Below are 7,109 nucleotides of genomic sequence, written 5' to 3'. Positions count from 1 at the left end.
GCATTTGTCTCATGTTCATACTGTTCAGAGGATTGTCAGTTGAAGACAATATGTTTATGAAAGAATATGAATGAAAACAGTATTACCGTACATCCCTGCTGAAAAAAACGGCAAGAAACCAGCTTCTGCTGGTCTTTGCTGGTTTTCTTCCAGCTATTGCTGGACTTTGCTGGTTGGGCCACCAGCTGGATATGCTGGCGTGACCATCTGAGGAAGTTGGTCATGCTGGTGTGACCAGCCTGTCTTGTGGGATACAGCTGGTGCAAGATGGTCATGCTTGTGACCAGTCTGTCAAGCTGGCCATGCTGGTTTGCTAGAATGACCAACATAAACTGGAATGGCCAGTTAAACCAGCACTATAGACCAGCAACACCAGCTAAAATGACCAGCTTGAGGTGGTACGACAAACAAAACCGGCTGAATTACCATCATAAGCTGGGAAAACCAGCCGAATTTATGTTTTCGCAAGAGTTTTGTTGGTCTAGCAGGTCAACCATCATAGGGTGGTCAAACAAGCTGGTTAACTGGTCTTGAATTTCCCCTTGAGGATCAATAAAGTATCTATCTAGCTATCTCTATCTACTGTATCTATCTAACAAGCTGGTCAACCAGCAAACCACCTTTAGCTGGTCAGGCTGGTTTTTTTCAACAGGGATGTAGAGCTCAGCATTGTCATTTTATGAAGGAATATGGTTGAAAACAATATTATGAAACAAGGAACATTGTTATATATGGCTTCACGGCATCCTGATCCATAATATCCACAAGCGGTGATCATCAGGGACTTGAGATGGTATCAAAACATATCAGTAGCAGCTCCTGCTACGGACAGGTGGTTTTTATTATGATTTTAAATTTGCCTTGCAACTTGAGCTTAATAGAAGTGGTTGAGAAGAGAAGTGGGCAAGTGGGCCACGCTGCTGAGAAGTGGGTTTGACGTCACTTGGCAATGTTTGCAGTGATTGGTATTTTCTTCTAGCTGTGGTACCTAGGTTTAAGAAGAAACACATTAACAGCAAATCTACTCCTTCCCATTGTACTTGGTACAACTCCTTTTAACCTGGATCTTTATGTTTAACCTTCTATACTAATGAGCCCATGAGTGCGTTCACATCTTTATTTGTAAGAGAATATCCTGGGGCCCTCACCCATGACTCGTCAGGGTTGACTCGGTTGGAAATCCAATAACTGCTTTGCTGCTGTACCCACAGCTGGACACAGCATTCTCATGTAGCAACATTAGTTACATTACTGAGGCCCTCCGCTGGACACAGCATTCTCATGTAGCAACATTAGTTACATTACTGAGGCCCTCTGCTGGACACAACATTCTTATTCAGTTCCATCTCTAGAAGTCCCCTGAACATTCTAAAGGGTATGAGAGGTGGGGCCTGTTGGTCACATGGCACTCAAACTAATCAGAGGGCTGAATGTGATTGATTGGTTTGGGGCCTTTATCCAGAGGGCTGAATGTGATTGGATAAAGGCCTCGGGTGCCACATTTGGACTGAAGAGTGTATAGAGCAGCAGAATGAGCAAGAACACGGAACCATTAAAGGGATTATCATCAAGAAATACAGTATACGCTCTATAGGGGGCGCTGAGTAGAAATACAGTATAAGCTCTATAGGGGGCGCTGAGTAGAAATACAGATACGCTCGATACGCTCAAATTATCGTCGTCGCAATTCAAATTCCACTGGAGCTCCAAGTGGATTTGTACGCAGCCTTACAACACTTTACAGCTCTTCGAGTCACGGTAAAATGTAATTTTTGGTACATAGCTAATTTAGATAAACTTATGGTGTAGGTGCTAGTGTTTTTTTAGGAATCCGCTGTCTTGGTTTGTATAGAAATGAATATTAAGTGACCTACACGTAAGAGGTTGGAGTCGACATACATGACGGTTGGTAATATGTGACGTTCCTGTATATTTTTTCTAAAAAAACGAGCTATGGAAAATCCATAGACAGCAAAAATCCCATTCATTTTGCCAAACTGTAGGAACGCAACCAGTAGGGGGCGATGAGATGACTTTTCCTCCCCATGTGCCCCTGTGTTTTGTGTCTGGCACCAGAGGCAAATTAACTCCTGCAAGCTCATTTCTCAGTCCAGCAGGGCCCGTATTCACAAAGAATTTTAAGGCTAAAACAGAGCCCATCTACGGAGAGCCTGGCCACTCCCTATTAAGTCCCATTGTACCGAATTTTGGTTTCTTGAATTTCCCCTTGGGGATCAATAAAGTATCTATCTATATATCTATCTATCTAGTTCCACCAGAGTTCCACTGGGGGCGATCGCCATGAGTGAAAAATGAATGGGAGTCTATGGAGCTAGACAGCAAATTTGTCTCCTTCACCTGATTGTCTTTGAGAAATCTCAGATTTGATTGTAGTTTTTACAACAACATGGGTTATAGGTCGAAAGTACTTGTCCTTTCTATTTCTTACAGGTTGGGTCGTTGTTGCCCATAACACGCTAGCATTGTGCTAATGAATGACATCATTAACACGTTTGAAAGGCTTTTTAGAACAATTAAGTGACTTTAAACAATATAATAGTCAACAGTGTGTAGGCCTATTTTATTTGCCTCCCCTGAAATATAACAAAAAAAATATTTCATATCCCGAGAAAAGTGGATTTTGAGGGGTACAGCTCCATAGACCTCCATTCATTCTGCACTTGTGGACGAGCGCCCTCACGTGGAACCAGAGAAGGAACTGCAACCAGTTCAGAAACCGGAAGTTTCGCCTTATTCACCCGGCCGGTGGTGACTACACTTGCCATAGACCTCTCCAGAATAAGTCCCGCCTCCGTAACTTCCGTATCCATCCAACTTCCGGTCGTCAAATGTCTATGGGAAATAACATGGCATTTCGAAAGATCGTACCCGTCAGACTCTGTAGGTGACAAAGTAGAAAAAGCTGGTGGGCCGATTGGCCTACACCAGGGGTGGCCAACCTGCGGCTCCTTGCCTCCTCTCGTGCGGCTCGCGGCTGCTCAACTGATGTCACTTCTCCTTGGATTTATAGTTTTTTTTTTTTTTGAAATAGCCTATATTTCTAGTAAATGAAAACAGATAGATAGATACTTTATTGATCCCCAGGGGAAATTCAAGGTCTCAGCAGCATACATACAACACAAACACATTCTTTAACAGCAGAAGAGTAATTAAAGTATATAATATAAAAACACAACTAAGCAGTAAGGACAGTAGAAGATAAAGGATATGCTAAATATACTAAAATACAAATTATACTAACACTTAATACAATATATAAAAATATACTAAAATACAAATAACAAAATTACAAATTATACTAACACTTAATCTAAATAAATTCTAAAAACAGTATCCACATAGTGGTGATTAATAAATCAGAGGCGCTTGCAATGACTGAGGCAGGGACTGAGCCTGTGATTCTCTGTGCATAGTAAGGTATGGTAAGGTGCTCTAAGGTGCTCTGTGTGAATGAGTGTCATGGTGGTAGTGCAATGGTGATAGTGGTCATGGTGATAGTGCAAATGAGTAAGTCAACAGTGCAACAATGCAGAAATAAAGTAAAGTCTATATATCTATATATTTAACTATTTAAGAAAATGTATAAGTGTGGCCACAGTTCGGCTGTGGCATGGAGGGGGGGGGGGGGGTATGCATATGTGCTAATGTGCTAATATAGCACGCAAACAGTGAGGCATAAAGACAGTGGTACCAAACATGGAGGGGATGAAGAGGCAGACAGACTATGCAGAGAAGTCTATCTCTCCTCTTCCCTTAAGTGAGGCATTGAACAGTTCAATGGCCCTGGGGACAAATGACTTTCTCAGTCTGTCAGTTGTGCAAGGCAGTGAGCGAAGTCTCCAGCTGATCAGGCTCTTCTGTTTAACAATAGTGCTGTGGAGTGGGTGACACTCATTGTCCAAGATGTTGATCAGTTTGTTCAGGGTCCTTTTGTCAGATAGTGAAGTGATCCACTCCAGTTCAGCTCCCACTACAGAGCCAGCTTTCCTTACCAGCCTGTCAATTCGCCCCACATCCTTCTTCCTTGTGCTTCCACCCCAGCATACTACTGCATAGAAGAGGACGCTGGCAACAACAGACTGGTAGAACATCCTGAGGAGCTTACTGCACACATTGAAGGACCGCAGCCTCCTCAGGAAGTACAGCCTGCTCTGCCCTTTCTTGTAGAGTACATCAGTGTTGGCTGACCAGTCCAGTTTATTGTCCAGGTGGAGACCCAGATACTTGTAGGTGCTAACCACCTCCACATTGACCCCATCAATGTGAACTGGTAGCAGAGTGGGCTTAGACCTGCGGAAATCCACCACCATCTCCTTGGTCTTTGAAGTGTTAAGTTGAAGATGATTGAGTTGGCACCATTGCACAAAGTCCTCCACCAGGCTCCTGTACTCCTCCTCCTGCCCGTTCCTGATACACCCCACAATTGCAGTATCATCAGAAAACACTTTTCATAAGTTGATAGTACTGGCAATAGTTAGGCTGCAATATTTAAATTAAAATAATTTTACTGTCATGTTATGGATAGAAGTCTAGCCCATAAAGAAGCAGAAACATTTGTTTCTTTAGCCAGGTGTAATGCTACTGTTGCAATCAGGAAAACCCTGATGCTAAGAGTAGCCTAAATAGAAAGAGGAACACGGACATTCAAAGGGAGGATTAATCTTTTTTGTAGGCTAGCATAACCCTTCTGGTTTAACATAAACACGTTATTTTGGTTAACACGTTAGTTTGGTACTTGGTATACCAGACTTAACTGATGCATAAAGCTTCAAACCTGAACATTTCCCAAAGGCACTGACCTTCGCAAGTACAAGGTAAAGGTAGGATACATAGACGTCAGTCAGAGAAGCAGACACGGTCACATTTGACAGTCACATTGGCATCTTATCAGTTGTTACATCGGAGCATTTCTCATGCTAATAAGTCATTCAGTGATGGGGAATTTGTGATGTGTCAGATATCTTTGCGGCTCTTTTGAGTTGTGTTGAATTTTTTTTTTGGCTCTTCATGCTGGACTGGTTGGCCACCCCTGGCCTACACACTTCTGCCATCTAGTTTCCACTGGATTTTTTGATTGTCGGTGCCGTTTAAGTAGTAAACGATTATTAATGCTAACCGGGAGCTAGTTCCGATGTACGCCGGCGGAGGAGGGCGTTAGATCTTGCTCTTAACCAACCAGTCACAACCTAACTGATGGTCATTTTCACATGTGATTCATGCGTGGTTTCAGTGGTCTATAAATGTAAATCGTTTGCAAGGTTCAGCCTCTTTTCAACATGACTTAACTTTGGTTTGACTGTGCGAGTTTGTTGGCTGTTATTGAGATATTTGAAAAAGAAAGAAACTGCCAACGAAGACACTAAAAACATGACGAGATGAGATTTTTTTTTCACGAATAACAGATAATGATAAGCAGACTAGGAATCGTATTGAGTCGATAGCTTTATTTTGCATGACCTTGATCAGAACAGTAATGTTTTCAGAATGTATTAACAACCTATCAAACATGATGATTTCACGCAGGGTTAGTGCCACCTCCGTAGACAGGCTCTGGCAAGGGCGTCAGTTTGTTTTTAGAAGTGGTGGGGACAATAACCATAAGCTTGAGTGTGGTTTGAAAAGTGCGGGGTACCCTTATGTAAGCTATTGATCCATTCAACGCTGCATTACAATATGCACAACAGTAGTGTTGCACCGGTTAAGGTTTTTTAACATCCGCACCCACCCGACCTGTCAGGAGAGTTAATCTGCACCCACTCGACCCTCAAAAATATGCACTGATTAACTACCCGAACCTGACCCGACCCGACAAAAAAAAAAAAAAATGTGCCTATAGCCTAGGCTATCCTTTGCAGTTCATATTGAGGTAGAGACAATGCTTTCTTATTAACTAAACACTAAAACAAGAAGAATTTGCACTGTATGATATGCTTCAACAAAAGGCCTTTTCACACAGAGATCACGCTAAATTTGCGGGAAGAGGAGACGTCTTTTTGCCGCAACATGTGTCTGAAAACGAGGTGAAAATTTGCAGGCCTGCTGATCTGTTCACATTATGCCGCATTTTGGGGAGCCAGAAGGCAGGATCAGCTAGTAATGTGACGTGCAACAGGGGCGTGTGGAGTGATAGGCGAAGGCCTTATTATGCGTGGGCCTTCAAGGTCACATTCACTGAGAAACCGTTTAATACTTGTTACTTTCGAAATACTATAGCTCACTCCAAGTTGCATATGCATGCTGCACGTGAAAATGATCTTCTACCCCCATTGCCCGCATTAGCCAATGAAAGAAAATACACGGAAAAACAAGCGAATCAGAAAGAGCCCTTCCCAATGACGCCGAAGGGAAACTGACTACTCATGGCCTCGCCCACCTTGGCTTGTGACCGCCTACAGGAAGACTGGAAGATTTTGCGGCTAGGGGATTGTCTCTCTGCAGCTAGTAGGAGCTAACAGCAAGTTGCCAACATGGCGGAAAAAAAATCGTGCCTGTTTTATTTCTGGCAATAACACATCAATGTTGCATGCCTTGCCTTAGAAACATGAGTTGAGGAAGAAATGGTTCGGATTTATCGTTGGAACACCACCACCGAAGTAGTGCAACATTAGTTCTGTGTTCCAATCATTTCGACCACACTCACTGCCTTAGAAAGTGGTTTTGCATTGATGTTCTGAAAACCTGGTTCTGTACCGTCATGACGATCGACCACCAGCTCACAGGCTGTAAGTACAAACAAACTTTTCCACCTAACGTCTGTTACAAAATAGCATGTTCATATTCTTCACGTTAGCATGCATGAAAAGGGTACGAGCTAGGCTTAGGCTAGCCTATATTACAGGAAGCTACACCAGGCACGTAACTGAAGTGTTCTGTTCGCGACGTGTAAAATCAGAGAATGCCTAATAGGAAGGGCTCTGGTAAAATCCATTAGAGGAATGGTCTATTTTCCCGAACGTAGCCTACAGGCCACTAACACGCCAGGTGTAGCTACTTCCATTGATTAGGCCTATTGGAAGCTAATTGTTGCAGTACATAACGCGAACGGAATGCTTCAGTTACGTGCCTGGTGTAGCTACACTCATAAGAAA

The sequence above is a fragment of the Alosa sapidissima genome, chromosome 4 (assembly GCF_018492685.1).
Source record: "Alosa sapidissima isolate fAloSap1 chromosome 4, fAloSap1.pri, whole genome shotgun sequence".
Classification (NCBI taxonomy): Eukaryota; Metazoa; Chordata; class Actinopteri; order Clupeiformes; family Clupeidae; genus Alosa; species Alosa sapidissima.
This window is presented reverse-complemented; position numbering follows the sequence as displayed.